At 51.2% G+C, this 20,613-nt stretch overlaps 1 protein-coding gene across 17 annotated transcripts in view; it reads left to right on the top strand.

The window, feature by feature from the left end:
• The window catches only part of RIMBP2 (RIMS binding protein 2), a 250,731-nt gene that overhangs the window by 37,387 nt on the left and 192,731 nt on the right, over positions 1–20,613 (top strand). Inside the window, exon 1 of one of the 17 annotated variants that reach the window (XM_070275523.1) lies at positions 17,647–18,046. The exons of 13 other annotated variants lie outside the window; for them this stretch is intronic. The gene's annotated coding sequence lies outside the window, so the exon portion shown is untranslated. Of the gene's footprint in view, positions 1–17,646; positions 18,047–20,613 lie in introns of those variants that run through there. 3 more of the 17 variants (XM_070275531.1, XM_070275535.1, XM_070275538.1) reach the window with 3 other exon arrangements.

The raw sequence follows: 20,613 nt of genomic DNA, 5'->3' as shown, positions 1-20,613 counted from the left end.
TCCTTTACAATGTAAACGTCTCTTAACAAAGGGTAAGTAAATTCTACTTTTCAGGGTTTCTTTCCTGTCTGCAGTTTTTTAAAAGTAACCAGCCCCAAATAATCCTCATGCCAAAGAGACATATCTTGGGGTGGCCAATTCCAGTCCCCCACAGTATCAATTTTAGATAGAAGGGGGTCCTTTTTGGGTAACTTCTTATTTTGTTATAATTTCAAACTTACAGTAAAGTTGCAAGAATAGGTTCTGTGCACCCTGTGAGGATTGCTCCGTGGCTGCCATTCCATCCTGTTTCTGCTCCTCTTCCTGAACCTTTGGAGTATAGATTGGAGACGTGAAACTCCCTTTACTCCTTAGCGTTTCAGTGTATGTTTCCTAAGAATGAGAACATTCTCTTCCAGAACCACAACAACGTGATCACATCAGGAAATTTAACACTGATACGATACTATGATTTAATCTGTGTCCGTATTAAAATTTTTTTTGGTCTGTAAGATCCTTTGGAGCTGTCTTCCTCCCTCCTTCCTTCCTTGTCGTGTCCAGGATCAACCCAGGGCCTCGTGTGGCGTTTAGTTGTGGTATCTCCTTCACCTCCTTTCACCTGTAATGGTTTCTCAGCCTCTCTCTGTCTTCCCTTGCTTTGACCATCTTTGACGCACACAGGCCAGTATCTCACAGAAAGTTCCTTGTTTAGGGCTTGTCTGATGTTTCTTCATGACTGGATTCGGGTTTTACGTTTTGGAAGGAATGCCCCAGAGGCCACGCTGCCTCCCAAGTACAAACACGTGCCCTTGGTTTGTCGTGTTGTTGAGGGTGTTCACTTTGATCTCCTGGTCGAGGTGCTGTCCACTGAGTTCCTTTGCAGCTAAATGGCCACAGTCCCCGTTGTACCTGGTAAATAACGTGTGGGGAGGTACATTGACCATGTAAATTCTGCTCCTCATCAAAGGTTACCCGTTTTAGCATCCAGGGACGACTCTTCTCCAAATCAATTACTATTATTTATGGTAGTTACAAAGTGGTGATTTTTCTGTCATTCCTTCAGTGTTTGTTAGTTGGCTTTCCTCATTTCCTATATTTATATATTTATGTTTATTTATATCAGTATGGATTAATGGTTATTTTACTAATTTATTACCATTATTTATTTTAATTCAGGCTGGTTCCTGTGTCTTTTTGACGTGTGACTATCTTCTTTAGTTTTTGGCATAATAAGATCTTCCAGCTTGTCTTGTATTTTCCCTGGCCCAGTCCTCGAATCAACCATTTCTTGAAGGAGCCCTTGTTTCCTTCGGTGGAGAATGACATTTAGAAACGAAGACCTGGGTGCGAGATGTGATCATTGTAACTGGGGTGTCACTGCCTCTGGGGCCTGTCCGCGACGGAACTGGGGTGCGTGCGTGTGTTTCTATGACTGTATCTATTTCCAAGTGCATCCACGTATGTCTTTACCTCCATCTGAAACCACGAGCTCAGAACGATGCTCTGACACCCACTCTCCCCGTGAGGTTCCACAGTAGCCTCCTTTCGTGTTTCTGACTCCCCTCTCTGACAGTGAGAGACCTGGATTCCACTTGATACAAGAGATCTGTTTATCTGCACCGTCCTAGAAAACGAACGTGCTGCTGAGTGCAGCCCCGCAGTTGTCTGTAGTTCTTTCCGTCCTTAGCTCAAGGGCACGTCCTCCGTGCTGCCCATTTAGAAGTCACCTGGGGAGGCCCCCTCGCCCTCCGTGGGGTCGTGCACTCATTTGAAGTGCGGCGCTTCTGTTTGTGTTCCACGTTAAGGCCCCTCTGCATCCTGTTATGTAATTTTTGAAACCGTAGGCTTGTAGGCAGGTACGTGAGGGGTCTTTGGTCACAGATCCCCCTGACGTGGTTCCTCAGCTTCTGGCAGTACATCTCCAGAAGGCTGGGTGGGCTCTGCCACGTGAAGTTGCACGTGGACGTCCGTCGGCTCCTGGAGTCTTAACCTGAAATGGGCGGAGCGAGCAGAGGGTCCAAGGGAGGCCCTCACTGGTCGCAGGAGCACTGACGCTGGCGTGGAGCGGCCTGGCGGCTTCAGAGACATCAGCGTGCGGTGGGAGACAAGTGTCTGCCGCCGGTTCTGGAGTTCAAGGTGGACCAGTTTAAACTCACGACTCTTTCTGATCCAGAGCCAGGAGAAGCTCATAGTGTGGACCACTCTACCTCCAGTGTAGACTAGACTTCCTGCCTTTTATTGGATTCCACGTGTCACCCACAGTTGCCCACCACCGTTTCCACCGGAATCTTCTCAGGGACCCACGTGTTCCCTCAGCTCCCTTGTCACGTGACACCTGTATAAAGACAACCATTGAAACCGGAGGTTCCCGTGAGATTCCGCAGGGGAGAAGGGCAGAGAAGGAGAGAAGAGGTGGGGGCAGGCTCTTAGGGGATATGTACACGCCAGTCACCAACTAGGGCGCTGTGGCCGGTATTCCGCTTGCTGACATCTGGCGACTGTTTATGTCAGCACAGCTCCCCTTCTTATTCCCATGGTGTGGCATTATCCATGTCCCCCCCCCCGCCCCCCCCCGCCTCTCAGACCTGCCTGCCCACCGCAGAAGCCTCATGTGGCCATCGAGCCCTTGAAATGTGGCCAGTCTGAATTGAAACTCATAATTGTAAAATAACGCACTGGTTTTCGAAGACTTAGAGAAAAAGAATGTCAAATAGCATTAACAATTTTTATATTGGTTACGTACATATTTTTGATACATTGTTAAATAAAATGGACTATTAAAATTCATTTTATCTATAGCTTTCTACTTTTTTTTAAAGGTGGCCCCTAGAAAATTTAAAATTGTGGGTATGGCTCGCATTATATTCTCCTGGACAGCAAGGGGTTCAGCCACTCTTGCCCCTTCTCTCACACCTTTCTGGATCCTGCCTTATACAGAGCCTCGATCTTTCCCACAAATGCGGAACTGAAGTGACTCCCGGGAGCACTGGTGTGGAGGGTCGGAGCACTGGAGGTGGAAGAGGGCACAGGAGTGGCGCTGAGCGGGGGCTTGAGTCCCATCTGTCTTCACACGTGCGCTTGCAGCCTCCGCCTGGCCGTTGCCCCTGGGCGTCCCTTGTGTTCTCTTAGGGTCCAGGACACAGCAGTCAGTGCTCGGCAGCCGCTGGCTGGTTGGCAGGGGTGGAATCTTCCCAGGTGGAAATGTTGGCCTCTCTTGTGCAGAAGGCTTCTCGGAAGATAACTTGGTTATTTCTTATCCGGTGGTACCAGCCTGGCTCCCACGTGGGCTCGGGGCGACCGTCAGCTGCAGTTACAGCTCTTGCTTATAAATATTTAAATAGCGGTTCAGCTTGCAGACGGAGTGCATCAGTGGCAAAGATCAAGCTTTTTGACCTTTTGTCAATTTACTCAGTGAAATATGATGCTCCTGGTCTCCTTTTTTTCAAAATGTTTGTCTCCTCTTTTTCCTAGTTGAAATGGCTGAGTTTTCTCCAAACACAGAATAGAGAAGATGCAAGAGTTTTTGCATCTCTTGTAAATACATCAGTGCAAAGAATGAAATTCCCATTCTTGCCCGCCGAGGTCAGGCGCTTGTTAAGTCTCAGAGGTGGTGTGGGGTTTCAGGACCGGGGGCATATGGCAGGCACCTGGCGCAGCAGGCAGAGGGAGCTGTTGAATTTGGTGAAGTGGGATGGGGACCCTTGGAGCTAACATCCCAGCCCTGTGTTGTGCTGGGTCTCCCTGCGCTGGGCTGACCTCACCAGCTGCCTCAGGCTCCTGGGGGCCGTGGCCTCCTGCCCTCTGCACACCCGCTCTCTCGAGCCAGTTGTTGCTTAGTGTGGTGTCTGTGAGTGCTGGGAAGGTCACGTACAGTAATGAGGAGAGGACAGGGTGAGGAAATCAAGCACCTTGGGATTCAGCATCATTGGCCAGAAGCGCTCTGCTCCTAAATATATCTGCATTTGAAATGTAGTTTGGCTCCTGTCCAGCTATTCACTCTCTGATTTGAATATTCTCAGCATAAGCATATTTAAACAAGATAAAATATATACCCAAAGGGAAGTTTAAAAAGAAACACACTGGGTAGCAACAGAGATTGGAAATCACATACTTTGTGAAAGACAGTTAAAACTGTTGGGTTGAGCAGAGGAACCTGTAAGTATAATAAAATAGCAGTTTATTATTTGCTCTCACGGCTCCTGCCAAACCCTCTCCATAAGGTTAGTTGGTCCCTGTCCCCTGGGATGAAAGCCGGGTCGATGGCATTGACTTTCCTCAGACGGTGACCGTCCTCTGTCTTGTCCCCTGGGCAGCACCAGTTTGGCTGTTAGGAGATCTGGTCCCACGTCAGCCTCGTTTACTCTGAGAGCTCGTCCTCTCCCAGCGAGGGTGATGGATGGGGCGCCTGCAGTGTGTCTCACGCACCTGGTCAAAAGGGGCCTGTTCTTTGAAGAGACTAAGAGAAGGGAAAAGGCTCAGCTGGAAGGCCGTGTCCGGGTTCCGCGAGGGTGAAGTCTGGGTCTCCTCCCCGGACCCACCACCATGCGGTGATGTTAGTTTTTGGATGGTGGTGCTGGGGCCAGGAGGGTGCTGTGGGCGAGCTCGGGGGCCTGAAGGTGGACCACTGGGTGTGAAGTCCGCCTCCTCTCCACCCTGACTGTGGGGCTGTGAACGAGTAACTCAGCCTCAGCGTTGCTGTTTCCTCATCCGTAAAACGGCAGTGATGGCTAACTACCTGCCTAATGGGGGGCACTGAGGGTTAAATGGCTTAGCGCACTCGCAGATGATCACACACCACGCTCAGCACTTCCTGGCACCCGGGAAGAACTCGGTGAATGTTGACCAGCATCCTCATTGCCATGGTCACAGCGCTGTCTTGTCATAGTCTGTGCACTTCACTCTGACAATTCCTTCCTTTAAACCTCTCTTTCTGAGCACCCAGAAGGCCACTTGGGTAGTCAGTGTGGCCTGCCCCTCCGTCGCCCCTGCCCACCTCCCGTGGCGTGGGGCCCAGAGGTGGTGCTGAGAACAGCACGCCATTTGGAAGCTGCAGAGTGAAATGGAAGAGTGCCATCTTTGTGGGACTCCTGAGGCCAATGACGCCTCCAGGAAGCACCACGGGTGGCCTCACTGTGGAGCCTGAGGCCCTGAGGAACCAAAGGTCAGCACTTCAGTCCTGACCCCAGACGTAACTCTTCCCTTGCAGAAACGAGCACGCTCTGGAGCCGTCTCAGCCGGTGCTCGGCATCCTTCTTGTGACATTTACAAAGCAGGTTTTTTTACAAGATTGTGTAAATTTTCAAGAAAATGCTGTTTGAAATCTCTTTGATATTTTCCTTCAAGGTCAGGAGGCTCACATTTAGTCCTGGCAATTTCCTTTCAGGGTGAAGACCTAAATTGTAAGTTATAGAAGCAATTGCTTGTTTTGAAGGGAGCTCTCCTGGTCTTTCCTCTCCGCCCCGCAGAAGCAATGATGGGTTAAGAAAACAACTCAACCCCTTCTCTTTACTGACTTGGTGCAAAGGGATCTGCAGACAGATTAACTTCGGGCTTTCGGGGGCAAAGGACTGAGGTCAGCGTTTGCATTTGAGAGCACAGGCTCTGGAATGCTTCTGTCTGGATGTCAAATGCCAAGACGGGAACTGGTCTTTGGGCCAACGGGCTGAGTGTGCTGTCGAGGGGCCACAGAACCCCTGCTGCCGGGTCCTGCCCTGTGGGAGGGCTTCCCCGAGGCCGCAGATGGAGGAAAAGAGGTGCCTTGAGGTGCTCACGTTTAACAGAGGGCGGTGTCAAGAAGAAAGAGCACAGACATGGCGTTAAAAGCAGTCCTATTTGGAGCCCAGACAGGGCGCTGGTAGCACATTGCTGCAGGGTGCTCACATGTGCCCTTGGGGGCTTTTAAGAACGAAATGGGCAGCTGGCTGTCAGGGAGGGGGGCACAAGTTGGCCCCCAGAGAGCACTCTGCATGTGAGGGGCAGAAGCATACCCTGCAGGGCAGCTTGCAAGCCACCCACGGAGACAACGCCAAAGGAACAGAGGCAATTTTCTACCTTCACCCCCCGCCAGCCCCCCGGTCCCCTGAGCAGGTCGTGGAGTCAGTCTAGGGCTTACCCCACACTTGCTTGCATGCCTTCGTGTTTGGCTTTTTCAGCTTCACTTATATCCCAGTGTAGTCTCCATCTCCTCTCGGGGCCTTGGCGTTCGTGTGACCATCTGTTCTCCGACCTGCAGACCAGGTTCGACTTCATGTTGTCCCGAGCACGTGGGCGGAAGGGATGTGGGGCAGGTTTCCATACCTGCCGTCATGGGGTTGCTGAGCGGGATGCCCAGGACCTCCAGGTGCTCCTCTGGGGAGGGCAGCTGGGCCTCCGATCGTCCCATTTGAGGCTGTTGTCTTGGTCAAACTGCTGAGGAGAGGGCGGGATGGTCAACTCTCTCAATTTTCCCAGGATGGAAGGGACTCAGTGATAAACAATGCGAGTCCAGGATGAAGCAGGACGAGCTGGCCACAGTAAGCGACGTCCGTAGTCTGGGGCTCCCCTCTGCTGCCCGAGGTACCTCCCCGTGGATAGAGGAGCCTGCTGTTCCCCTGGGATGTGTTTCCTGTGGCGTAGAGTGGCTGGCAAGGCTCTGGGGAATGGGGGACCCACAGGATAGAAGGGGCCTGGGGCTCCAAGTGGCTGCAGGGGTGGAAGGTGCCACCAACTAGGACCACCAGTGCTGACTGATTTTGTGAGTAAGAAATAAATGTCTCCGGCATCAAACCCCACACTTCGGTGCCTCACTTGGTGTAGAGGCCGGTTTTGCACCAACACACCCAGCGTGAGTCCGCACTCTTCACTTACCTCCTTATCCATCAGCTTCCTCCTCACCTCTCCAACTAACCTTATTGCTGTGGTTTAGGGCGGAAACCCAGGAGCCCAGTTGCTGGGGCCTTCAAGTTCTGGGTTCATTGACAACCTTGGGATCCGCGTTGCTATGTAATCAGTGTTGAAAATGGCGCTTAGTGTCCCTCACTACTTCACTCTTCATGCAGTCAAGGCTGCAGTGCATTCCATTTCTTTTTAAAATTATAGTAATTGTAAATTGCTCTTACTTGATTAATAGAGTGATACATATTCATTGTAGAAATTAAGTATAGAAAATAATTCAGAAAAACTTGAAATCATCCGTAAACATATCCCACCAAAATCGTCATGGATAACATTCCATGTTTTGCTTGACTCTTGTTTTGCTAGGATATTTAGAAAATGGAGTATACAGGTTGAATGTATTTTGGGGGATGTTAGGTATTTTTAATTTTCTTCTTTATGCTTTTTAAACAATGAATACATTATGTGTGTGATTCTAAAGGACAAGATGATTCAGTGACATCCATTGTTATCCTTTAAAATAAACTTATAAAAGTGGAATTTCTGGGTCAAAAAATACACATTTTTAAGGCATTTTATAAATAGTGCCCGATCGCCTCGCAGAGTGTTGTGTGCATTTCCTCTCCCATTAGCAGTGTGCAAAATGTGATTTTTCCTCTTATCTTGAAAGCCTTGAGAAAATTTTTTTCATTTGTTATTATGTATTATAGAGAAGTAAGAAAATAAAGATGCATAAAAATATTAAGGAAAAAATAATTAGTGACTTAGGGACATGTACACTCTGGGGTAACTGATGCTACAGTTGGGGTGATGCCCTTCAGTGTTCATGTGTGTATGAAGTGTGTGCACGTGTGTGCACGCGTGTGCACGCGTGTGTGCGTGCACATGGTGTGCCCATGAAACTCCCAGCGGCTGACGCTGGTCCCTAGACCAGGAGACGGGGAGTGGCTGCTCCTGGCAAAGCCCAGATTTCACTCCTCGTGGTGTTGGCCATCCTGCTTGGGACGCCCAGCGCTCTGTGACCCCAGAGTCAGGAGTGCTGAGCTCCATGGCCTGGCTCGTGACTCTGAGTTGGAGCTGTGTGACTGTCAATAAGTCCATCCACCTGGGGCCTGTCTTTTTCCTCTTGTTCTTGAGGAGATGACCCTTAAGGCTCTTTCCAGCTGTGGCTTTGTACAATTTCATCTTTTAAACAGGGCACGCACCTTCCGTGACACCCCCCTATTCCAAGCTCCGAACTTGAAGCATCCCCATTACCTCCACGGTCCCCTGCCATTCGACCACCGGGAGGTGTGTGTTTACAGCCTTTGATTGGTGCCAGAAAAGCATCCTCGAGGATGAAATGGGAACAGAAAGTCATTAAGAGCAGTGGAAAAACAAATTAATCACCTCTGCTGCGTGAGTATGCTTCAGTGCTCAAGGATTTCAACGCTCGGCTGAAACGTGAAGTGTTCTTCACTGGTGGCGGCTTTTTTCTTTTTCCTTTAAAAGCCTAGGAGTACAAACAAAGCTATTAAGCGATTTAGTAATTTGAAAGAGCTTTAAGGAATCCATTTAGTTAGGTGAGGAGGACCAGAATGTAAAGGCTTGGTTTTGGATCTGTGTTGGTTGGGAATCTTTCCGCGAAAAGAAAATGCATCTCCTGTGGCTTAAATATTCACACGGAGTGTATAGACTCAGACACCATGAAAACGTCAGGCACGGTTTGATCCAGAGACTTAATATCATCCACCAGAATTTAGTTTTCTATCCATCCTTCTCTGTGCCTTCTTTGCTAAAGCTGGCCCCTCTCGTGGTCACAAAATGGCTTCTGACACCTCCCCCAGGTACGTGTGTTCTCACTGCAGTCCAGTAGGAAGGAGCATGACTTTGCTGAGTCTGAAAATTCACCTGGACCCAGCGTGGGTCATGGGCCCATGCCTGCATCATTCCCGTGGTCAGGGGGTGGACCGTGTTGATGGGTTTCCTTAGTCTGTTTGCACTGCTCTAACAGAATCCCTCAGACTGGGTGACTCCTGAGCAGCAGAAATTTATTTCTCATGGTTTTGGAGGCTGGGCGTCCAAGATTAAGGGGCCAGCACAGCTGCGTTCTGGTGAGGACCCTTTTTTGGCTTGCAGACGGCTGTTTTCTTGTTGAATCCTCACGTGGCAGAGAGGGGAGGGAGCTATCTGGGGTCTCTTTTATAAGAGCGATAATCCCCTTCATGAGACTCCACCCTCGTGACCTGATCACCTCCCAAAAGCCCCACCTCCTATGCCATCCCACTGGGGGTTAGGATTTCAGTACGTAACTTTTTTTTTTTTTTTTTTTGGTGAGGAAGATTGTTGCCGAGCTAACATCTATGCCAATCTTCCTCTATTTTGTATACGGGACGCTGCCACAGCATGGGTTGACGAGCAGTGTGTAGGTCCGTGCCTGGGATCCAAACCAGCGAACCCCAGGCCACCAAAGTGGAGTGCACAAACTTAACATCTACGCCACTGGGCGAGCCCCTCACTACATGAATTTTGGGGGACACACACATTCAGTCCTTAACATTGGTTAACCCAACCTCCTGTTAAGCGAGTGCTGAGAAGGGCGCACAGAACTCTGGGGTGTGGAAGGGGTGGCTCTCCAACATACATGGCATCTGATTCCGAATTCTGGGTCGTTTTCTTGTCTGGATAATAGAAGCAGGTTTTAGCACAGAGGTGTGCTGGTACACTGGCTCTCTGGAAAAGAACAAAGCACCGATTGTAGTCTTTGCCTAGTTCCGCGGTGTAAGTGCTCCGACCACGGCTGGGGTCAGCCACTCCTGGCTTGACAGTGGGCTCAGAACACTGCCGAATGTTTAACAGTGTGATGGCGGGTTCAACCTCCTGCACTTCCTGGGGGCACCTCTGTGACTTGCAGCTGGTCCTAACTGGTTGACTTGCCACGTTGGGCTACACCTCTCAGAAATGGGTCAGAACTGGAATTAAGCCAGACCCCCGGGCGCTGCACCTGCTCCTCTGACACCCTCTCTTCCTGGAGGTCGTTTCAGGACGCCCTGAAGCAGCGCAAGAGGACTGGTCGTACACGCCCGAGTGTCTGTCCCAGGGTTTTCCTGCCATCGTTCGTTGGTCTGACGCTGAGGTCCGACTGGACTGGGTTCTTGGGGGTTGAGCTCTCGTCCATGGTGCCTGCGCCCCACCCTCGGTGTCAGGGCGGACTCAGGTATGGCTTGCACAGGGTGATCTGCACCTGATGTTAAGGGTCCTTGAAATCACGGTCCTTTTCATCTGCCCACCCACGGACTCGGATTCTTTGTATGGCTGATCTTCCTGGACTGGAGGGTGAGTGGGGCCTCCGGCAGGTCTCATCCATGTGGGTTGTATTTGAATGCAGCAGAGTGTCAGGGCCCTTGGACCGTGGCTTAAGCAAGGTCACCGCGTCTACCCTGATACGGTCAAAGCTGGGAGGGCTGGGAGACCTCCTTCATCAAAGACCACAGCGGAGGAAATGTGTGTTCCTCACGCCACCTTCTCGGCGGGCCAATCTCAGAGCAAGCACTTGTTTGAGCAAATCTGAGGCCCTCAGCATTTCCTCTGCCTCTCTGCTTCCTTTCTTTGGTCTTAAAGGAAGAGGCAACAGACCCCCTGACCTCATAGTCTAGCTTTTCTGGGAGTAAGAGATGGAATCCTTAGTGAGAACAGTAGTGTGTTGAGAGTGGCTCTTGGCCCTGCTCCTGCCTCAGGGCCTTTACACATTCTGTGCCGGCTGCCTGGGACTCTCTCCCCCCATGCCTCAGCACAGCCAGCTCCTTGTTGTCACTCTAGTCTTTCCTCGCAGGACACCTCTTCGGAGAGGCCCACCGTGACAACACTGTTTAAATAGCTGCCCTCACCCACCCCACCCATTGCTTTCACACCTCCTCGTTCCATTTTCTTCTAGCGTTTATCATGAGCTGTACTTGTCTTATTATTTGTGTATTCACTGTCGCTGTCTCTCCCAGTGGAATGTTGCTCCTTTGGACAAGGCCTTAATTTCCCTCTCTCTGGCTCACTGCTGTCTCTGCATGTAGGTGGTCAACAGATCTGAACGGACGAGCGCATGATGGATGAAGAGCGCTTGTCCTCGGCTTCCACACATGGGAGCGGGGCCGGCTTTCTCGCCCTGCACGTTGATGGGATTCAGACTTCTCGGCTGGCAGACGAGGGCGACGTCTGCAAAACCCGCTTTCTTCATCCCAGAAGGCCTCCTTGCCTGGCCACCTGTGCTCCATTCCCCGCCGTCATGCCCCGGGCGCCGCCCTCCCTCCGTCCTCACGGTCTGTTGATGCCTGTGCTGCCTGCCTCCCCTGAGGGAAACTGCATGCACTCATGGAGCTCAGGGGGGCCCCCTGGGGCCTGTGCGTCGGGGCCAAGGTGAGCGTGGCGTCAGGGTCCCTGGCCAGGATGCGTCCTGTGCTCTCTGTGGAGGCTCAGCAGGAGCTGCGCTCTGCTCGAGAAACATGAGGTCGGCAGGGGCCAGGCGGCCACCTGGGGGCTTCACTTTAAGGCCCATCAGCCATTCCACGGTCGGGACCCCTGAGGGAGCGAAGAGGGGAGAACCGTGGAGGGTTAAGAATGGGAGGTTTTAGAGCAGATCTAGTCTAAAACTCTCAGGCTCGACAGCAAGGTGAGGGACGTCAATTGGTGCCACCAGGCAGGGTCTGGGACGAGTTTCGATGGAAACACTGTTGGCTTCCTGCCAGCTCCTTGCTCCCTGTGACGGGCAGTGTGGGGTGGTGGTCACAGCACGTGTCCCATTCAGAGAGCCCGCCTGGCTCAGGCCCTCATGCAGGCTGCCTGGCCGTGGGGTCCTGAACCAGTGACTTAGTTTTCTCATCCAAAAAGTGGGTATAATAACAGGACTTGATTCATGAGGTGGTTGCCATCAGGATTAAATGAGTTAATTTCGGTAAAACGCCTTGAATGGGGCCTGGCCCTTGGAAGAGGATGAAGCAATGTTGGTTGATGCTGGTTGTTGAACAAAAGTTATCCTTCCCGTTGGGACAGTCTGCCTTCTGAGAGCAAACCCGGGCCCTGGTTAGAGCAAGGGACCCCCCTGAAGTCTGGGTGCCCTTTGGGACATGCTGAATAGGAAACTGTCCTCTCTCTCCCTGTCTCCTCCTTATTTTCGTTGTGGTGAGGACACTAACGTGAGATCTACCCTCCTAACCAATTTCTGAGAGCACAATACGGTGCTGTCAGCCGTGAGCGCAGTGTCGTACAGCACGTCTCTGGAGCTTACTCATCCTGCATGCCCGAAATGGAACAGAGGGCCCAGAAATAAACCCGTGCACACACGTCAACTGACCTTCAGCAAGGGTGCCCAGGCTGCACAACAAGGAAGGGACAGTGCCTCCTACAGACGGTGTGGCAAACTGGAAGGACACACCCAAAACAATGGCCCTGGACCCAGCACTCACGTCATGCGCCCAGATCAGCTCGGGATGGATGCGAGACTTCAGCGTGAGGCCTGGAGCTGTCAAACTCCCAGAAGGCAGGGGAAGCGGCGTGACTTGGCTGGGCAGTGGTTTCCCGGGTAGGACGCCGGTCAGCCTTACATTTCCTGAGCCCCTGGGACCGATGCGAAGATTTTTCAGCCCTGAGGGCGGGGTGCAGTGGCGTGCAGGGGTTAGACACAGGCTTGACTCTGGGCTGCTGTTTACAAGCCGTGTGACCTCGTGTTGCCTCAGTGTTCTCATCTGGACTGTGGGGACGAAAGTGGAGGGTATGAACGTGCAGCAGCATAAGCTATCGCCTGAGGTGTGCCCGGCCCCATAAACACTGGTGCCGCCCCCACCCCACTGTCCTGGTGTGTCCTCACCAGGCAGCTCCAAAGGGCAGCGAGGGGCCGTCTGTGCGCTGACTCGCTCTCCAGTGCCATCCAGCAGGGCCACCCCCTTCTCTCCCCGTGACTCCAGGACCAACATGTCCACAGAGTGCCTTTCTGTTCCGCGCCCCCATTGATTCCCGGGCACTAATGAGCGCTTCTCAGCCTGCGAGGCTGATTAAGAGAGAAGAACCAAGTGCAACAATTATGATGCGGAAGAAAAGAGTCGGCTGGAGTCCTAATCAAAGTACAAGCTGGTGGCCCGCCAGGCTTGACGTCGAATAAGTCATCTGTCAAATGAAGTTGTTCTCCAGCCGCTCGGCGGCCTGTCCCCGGGGTACGGTCACGTGGCGAGATCTGGCTAAGTATTCAGCTTTCTCTCTCGGAAATGGCAAACAACAGGACAGGAGTGTGGACTGTCAGACACTTCTGTGATCTCGTAATGATGACGTGGCATCCTACGTGTCTCGGAATAACCCACCGTGCGGGGCTTCAGGGGAGGGGTTATGAGCGGTCGCACGGCGGCGAGGCTGAGGCGGCCCTGTCCGCGTTCACGGGACGGCTCTGCGCCTGCGAGCGCTGCTCTCGGGACCCCACTGAGCCTCAGCGGGCACGCCTCCCCTCCCTTTGCTTTGTAAGGTTCCCAGCAGTTTCCTAGTGTTAAAGTTTTCACTGTCATGTTCCAAAGGCCCACGTAGTAGAGTTAGGTGTTTCTCATGTTCGGGAAAGAGAGTGTTACTTTTTGAAAACACTGGCCATCCAGAGCAGTTGTCTTCCCACTCGTTCTCTACGGGGCGGCTCGCTCGGGGCAGTGGGGAAGCTGGACCACCTGAGTTCAGTCCCCACTCCTCGCTCTGTGACCCACGGGGAGACCTTTCGTGCCTCACTGTCCTCACTTGTTACGTGCACAGAGGATCGCAGGACCCGCCTCACGGCCTCTCCCGAGGACTCAGTGAGCCTCTCTGAGACGCTTAGAACTGTGCTCAGTGTGTGAGGGGCGCTCACGGCGTCCGCCGCTGTTCTTAACACCGACGATTAACAGTGGAACGGAAAATCTCATTCCTGAAATAATTTTACTCTAGAAAATAACACCATACCCTGAACTACAGTTTGAACACGAAGAAGTAATGGAGCTGAAGAACAGCGTCCGTGAGAGAAGGCTCCACACACAACCGCTCCAGGGCCTTTAGCGAGAGCAAAACTAATTTTCATGTTAGACAGTTAAGCCGATGAAACTCATCTTGAGTGGTAAACGTGTTTAATTAAATGCAAGGCATTGCTTCTGGACCCCGAGCTCAGGTCCACGCTGTCCGCGGAGGTGGCCCCTTCTCTTCTTCTCAGAGCCTTTTTCTTTTAGCAGCATTGGTGGTTCCAGATGGCGGGTTCTTTCCCGTCTTCCTTTGTGGCTGAAGTGCCTTGGATGGAGAGAGATGTGGTGAGAAGTCCGCTGTGTGGGCCGACCAGCACGGGCGCCTGGTGCGACCTGTAGAAACGCCACGTGCCTGAAGCTGGAGTTAATAAATGGACCGACAAGGGCCGAAGAGGAAGCGAGCGAGGCACCCACAGGGCCGCGCACTCCGGACCCGAAACGCTGGGATGCCGAGGCTCCCTTGCACCCCACGGTTTAGGAGGGGTGCACGTGTCTTCAGCACTCTGGAAGTGTTTTATCGACTTACATCTCTGGAGAATGTGGCAGCCCGGCTACTTTTCCTGGGGGCGGTTTCTCTCGGCTTTCGATTTTCATTGTTAATGTTCTGTCTGTCATTCATGGCCAAGCACAAGAAATGAAACCTCCTATTCAACAAGTAGTTATGGGGCCCTTTCCACGTGCCCGGGGCGCGTGCCGGGGGCTGTGGATTCAGCAGTGACACAGTCGTCCTAAACCCTTGCCCTCAGAGCATGTGCGTCCTCCTGGGGCACGTCCGAATGGGAGAAATCCACTCACCCCCAGTGGTGTAGACGCTTGTTGTGTGCAAAAGAACGGCAATGAAAGGCATGAGGGCGCTTTTTTGGGTCTGTTTTTAAAAAATTAATAGACTTAAAAAAATCTGTTTTAGGTTTACAGGAAAGTTGATGAGAAAGTACAGATCCCCTCTCCCTCCCTCTCCTCCCGCCCTGCAGTTCCCTGTTGCTTACATCTGCTCTTAGTGGGGCGTTTGTCACAATTGATAAGCCAACGTTGGTACATTATTAACTACAGTCCAGAGTTCGCAGTAGGGTCCACTCTCGGTGTGGGACGTTCTGTGGGTTTGGGCATATGTGTAAGGACGTGTACCCATCCTTGTAGCATCACACAGAGGAGTTTCACTGCCCTGAAAATCCCCTGTGTGCCACCTATTCGTCTCCCCTCCCCCCAGCCCCTGAGCTTTGTACCATCTCCATGGTTGTGCTTTTCCAGAATGTCCTAGAGTTGGAATCACACACTGTGTAGCCCTTTCAGACTGGCTTTCTTCACTTCGTAAAAATATGCATTTAAGGCTCCTCCATGTTTCCTCGTGGCTTAACAGCTCATTTCATCTCAGTGCTGAATAACGTCCTGTTGTCTGGGTGGACCACGGTGTGTTTATCCAGCCGTCCAGTGAAGGATGTCTTGGTTGCTTCTGAGGGTCCTTTTAATAGGATCCCAGCCAGTGGGATGCTCCAAACAGGGCAGCCTTAGTGTGCATTGATCCAGGGAGACCCCAGAGAAGTCAGCGGGGAGAGACACTGGGATGTCTGTGCTTCTGGACGCGAATCGGTAACTTACAAGTTATTCACCAAATGCCATCTTGTATCAAACAGATATGTCATTATACCAAGGAAGTTGGGGGCGGGTCTCAGGGGTCATTATAACCCTTGGTCATTAAATCTTCATACTGCAAAACCTGATTTTATCAACCAATCTATCCACGCCAAAACGTTCACCAAATTCCCCAAATAACAAATAACATTAAGACAATCTTAGTAACCAACGTCAATAGAGCTGGTGTGATTCCGGGTACTAGTAATTTGCACAGTCTTGCTTCTCTGTCTCACAAGCTGTACACTGAGGGGGCCAGGCCTCGGTTGGAAGGTTGCGGATGACCAGCAAATAGGAGAGCAGACATGACTCCTAAGGGGTGTTGACCCCGAGCTGCTGCAGCTCCATCTCGTTCTGTCACTCATGAGGAGTGGTGGCCATCGAGCCCTGTGGATCCTCGTTTCCCAGCAGCCGGTGCCAGGAGTGCTTTGACAAGTCCTCCACCTTCATTCATTTCAGGATCCCTTATATGTGGCCCAAAGCTTCTGTTTTGATTATGTGGCTCTCATTAGGTTATCCCAGAGTACCATTAATGCTATACTACTTTCGTTTTAATAGGACTGCTTCTTGAACTCACTAATTTTATACCTAATTACACCAAAATATTGTGGTTTCTCCAGTGTAAGATGCTGTTTTATTCCACAAATGTTCCTCGAGTGTGCACTGTCCAGTCTCTGGGGCACAGCAGGAGAGAGAAGAACAAGGCTCTGCTCTCAGAGACCTGACCTGCTAATGGGGCAACTGCTGATGAACAATGGTGGTGGTTTGAAAAAAAAAAAAAAGGAATATAAAGTAGAGGAAGATGGGCACAGATGTTAGCTCAGGGCCAGTCTTCCTCAGCAAAAAAGAGGAGGATTGGCAGCAGTTAGCTCAGGGCTAATCTTCCTCAAAAAAAAAAAAAAAATGGTGGTGGTTTGGGGTAGATGCCGTGTGCTTCAGACTGGGTGGTCAGAGACAGCCTCCGTGGAGACAGAATGTCCCAGCCAAGACCAGAAGACGGGGCGGGGGTGAAAATATGAAGATTCAGTCCAGCAAACCATCTCAGAGCAGAAGTCCAACAGCTATGTCATATGGAATGTTTAATTTATGCCATATGAACACTTTCCTAATTTCTGTTTCCTGTTGTCTGCTCCCTCAGTCTGGGTCCCCAGGGAGGATGATGTGAGAGCTACAGCTGACACTCCACAGACACAGAGCACGAGTTGGGCCTTGGCCTCTGTCATTTTAAGCCACTGACACTTGAGGGCTATTTGTTACCACAGCATGACTCAGCCCATCCTGCCTGATTCGACTTTCAAGATGACCTTGAAGTTGAAGACTTCATTCATTTGTATTTCAACAAATGTTTGAGTAGCTGCTTTGGCTGGACACTCCGTGTGGGGTGCTTAGAACACCTCACAAGGCGTGATGGGCATGGTCCCTACCCTCATGGAGCTGGCGGACAGGGGCCAGTCGGGGTGATGGCCTGCCTGGGTTGTGGGTTTTCTACAGCCGTAATCAGCAGCCCATGCAGTGGGGGCAGAGAAACTGGACTGCTGTTGACTGACAGGTGGCGTTGCCAGGCTGGTCAACTGGACTGCAGTGGGACAACAGCTTGGGGGCATTGCGTGTGGTTTTGAGGGCATATCCTAGCTACCTGGGTTAGGAAGTGGTTAGAGGAAGGGGCTTGTAGACGGGGTAGGATGGAGGTGAGAGACGGGGTGGTCCATAGTAGGATTTCTTCTGGCTGAAACAAAGACATCAGATGAAATGCAAGTTTTAGATTCTTGAGAAAAAATTACCAGGAGGCGCGGGCAGTGGCAGGAATGAGGTTAGGAGACTCCTTCCGCGAGCTGTGGTTCTCTGGGAACCGTAGCAGGTTAACTCTGGCAGCTGACCTGGTTCTCTCAGCTCTGGTTGTAGGGCCGTTCTTTGGATTCTGCGACTTTGTAATTAGTGCCCTTAGCCCGGGTGCTGGAGACCCGGCTGCCACAGAGATAACGCACAGGAAGCGCTGAGCCATAGTAAACTCTTGGTACAGAGGAAGTGTTTTTCCTCTGGCTTCACCGTCCCTGTAGTTTTTCTTGCTGAGTCCCAAACATTTCCGTCTTCTCTCTGCAAATGTTCATACTGCTTTCAAGAGAGCAGGGAGCGTCTCCCCTCGCTCCCCCCAAGGACGTAATTCTCTCTGCCCTGCGCCTCGCAGAGAGTGTCTGTGGGTGGGCAGATTCAAAGGGAAGAGACTGGTTGGGGAAAAGAAGGTAGTGTCCTATAACACTCCTCCTTGTCAAAGCACAAGTTTTCTCCGTGCCTCTGAAAGCCGTGTTCTTTTTATCTGCATGACTCACTGTGGCAGATCTGCCATGTGCTGAACAGCTCCCATTCGGAGATTGAATTACCATCCTATTCAGCTGACACAAAGCAGTTCCTGGCTGGCTTGGGCAGTCCATGAATAAGTAAATAGTCTTCCAGCTTGATGCCGAGTGCAAACATCGGAGGCTTGGAGAGGCTGGCAGCCACGGGGACAGGGAGCAGGTGCTGCCCGGGTGGCCCAGGCGAGGCCTCTGATCCACTGGAGCGCTGGTCCCCCACATCCTGTAAGTACCTGCTTCTGGGCACAGGCAGTCTGGTGGGTGGAGATATGGCTCAGACACAGAGGGAGGGAAACAACCTCCTGGAGGCACCTGGCTCAAGGATGGAAAACTGCCTTGATGGGCTGAGATGGGAAGAAGTATTTTGCAGGCTTGGCGTTTGTGGTAATTCCTGTTCTGAAGCCTGTGGGTCTTATCCTGGCTGAGATGACAGTGCTGCCCTGTGGGCATTTAGTGCCGAATCTGCCCAGGAGGGATCCTCTGCACCAAGGGTCATTCGTGGGGACATCGTGAGCAGGATGCTCACAGGTGACGTGGCTCAGGACTGAGGTGGCGGTCTCACCTCCTGCAGGGGGTACTCCACGATTTCTCATGGAGCCTCACCCTTCGGGACATCTCCATCCAGTCTGAAACTGAGTTCGGTTTTGCTCCTTTAAGCCTCACATAATTGACCTTAAAACAGCACATATTTGAGTTACGATGTCTCCAGTGGACATTTTCACTCTGGTTTTGTATTTTGGGGCAGCATTTGCCAATGCTTTAAGCCCAGCGAAAGACCAGGTTTAACATTGTGAAGGTTTTAGATGAACATAGTTAGATAATGAAGATAATTGTAGCGTTTTTATTTTGTATGAGTCCAATGTTGGTTGAAATAATGTATGTGAAAATGTCAGGCAGCTCACGCTGGCCGTAAGACTGGTGGATTCCTTTTTATTGTTTCCATGTAGGGAGACCCCTTGGGTAGACAGATAGATGAAGAGAGCTGAGTGCACGCCCAACATCAAACAGTGGGAACGGATCTGCCTCATGACGGAATTTATTTTGTGCGCCGTGAAGAACATGTTTATCGGGTGGAGCAGGTGGCAGTGTTTTCTCTCGCTTGGCGTTTGATGGCTGCGGGAAAACGTGCATCAATAAATCGTGGCTTTTCTTTCCCCCTCTGCCCAAACAGCTCTGTTAATTCAAACTTTGTACAAAGTGATGGTTGAGTTGTATATTCAGTTTCACTTCAGAGCAGTTAGAGTTGGTTATGCACGTCCCCTCAAGGGCGCTGTCTGCCTGGACCACTTTTGAACTAATAATAATGATGCTTCACATGTAACCCTATGGAGTAGTTTTTCATGCTTTATAATCGTTCAGAAGTTCTAGGTCAGCCTGGTGAGATGGAGCCATATGGGAGCTGCTGGTTCCTCTGAGGAGTGGGCAGGAGAAGGGAGGGAGGGGCTGAAGAGGCAGCGCCCCAGGGCCCAGAGAGATGAAGGAAGACAAGAGGCGAATTTGCTTATGCAATGCAGAGACCACCGAGATGCTCTAAAAGCACTGGGAGGCTAGGAATTCTTGTCCTACCTAAAACTTGGTTTTCTTTTATAGATTTAGGAAATATTTGCATAACTTGCAAGTTATCATGCTTTCCTGTATTCTTATTTTTTATGTCATCCTTAACTCTCTCTCTGAGATGCCAGGATTCCTTAGAGGGACAAGACGGGAAGTGGGGTGGTGGCCGCAAGGTCTTGGGTGATTTGCATTAAAAGGAGGCGGTCCACACACAAAGGGCTTCTGCTGCGGGCTCTCCTGGGAAGTCTCTGCTGAGACTCACCTTTTATTCTGCCCGTTTGATTGCGTGGAGAGACCTCCACACGGCTCTCATTGCTTACAGCTGTCATTCCCACGGTGTAGTAGGGGGACCATGGGGCTGCATTGGATGATTTTAGGGGGTATTTAAGTTGTTGTTGTTTTTTTAAAGATTTTGTTATTTGATAGCTCTTTGTTTCATGTAATTTAGAGAAAAGACATAAGCACACCGAGTGAGTTAAAGTGATATGTAAGATTCCCTTTGAAACGAGATTCACATGTGAAGCCTTCAGTGCGTTCCCCAAGGAGACAGAAGCAAGCCTCCCTTTGAGCTCCAGCTGTGTTTGTGAGTGTCAAGTGCGCGCACGGACTTAAAACATCAACAGAGCCTAAAGGTGTGTGATGAATCCGGCATCTCTTGCCTCATCTTCTCTCCACCGCCCAGTCCCTTTAACCTACTTTTAACACTTGTAAGTGGTTTCTTCTGTGAATTACCTCAGTAATCCTGAATAACGTGCCTACACTGCTATTTTTGACATCCATTTTCATAAATCAAGAAGAGCACCTCCTGTGATGGTGGATAAGTGGTTCTCAAGCAGGCGAGATCGTGCCCCTGGGGGTCATGTCTGGAGACAGTTGTTTGTCACAACTTGGGGGACCAGGTGTGCGGCTGGCATCTGGTTGCCACTAGCAGGGATGCTGCGAAACATCCTCCGATGCGGGTCGGCGCCCACGTCGACGGCTCATCCAGGCCCGGAGGTCGGTGGTGCTCAGGTTCAGACGTCCTGTGGCCGATGGAGAGTTAGTTTCTTAGATCCCATCCCCAACCTACACAGACAGCGGAATTGCTGCTTGAGTCGTCAGTGATTAGGGTTTAACTTGTTCTGTAGCTATTGTCAACCGCAGAACCAGTTAGTGTCTGTGATTACATTTCTTTCCTTGTGCAGCTTTTGGCTTTTCCTGGAGTTATTAATTGCCTCATTTTCAATCGCGCCATTTGC

This window comes from Equus caballus, chromosome 8, assembly GCF_041296265.1.
Source record: "Equus caballus isolate H_3958 breed thoroughbred chromosome 8, TB-T2T, whole genome shotgun sequence".
Lineage (NCBI taxonomy): Eukaryota > Metazoa > Chordata > Mammalia > Perissodactyla > Equidae > Equus > Equus caballus.
Note: the sequence above shows the minus strand (reverse complement) of the source record. Positions and strands in the feature narration are given on the sequence as shown.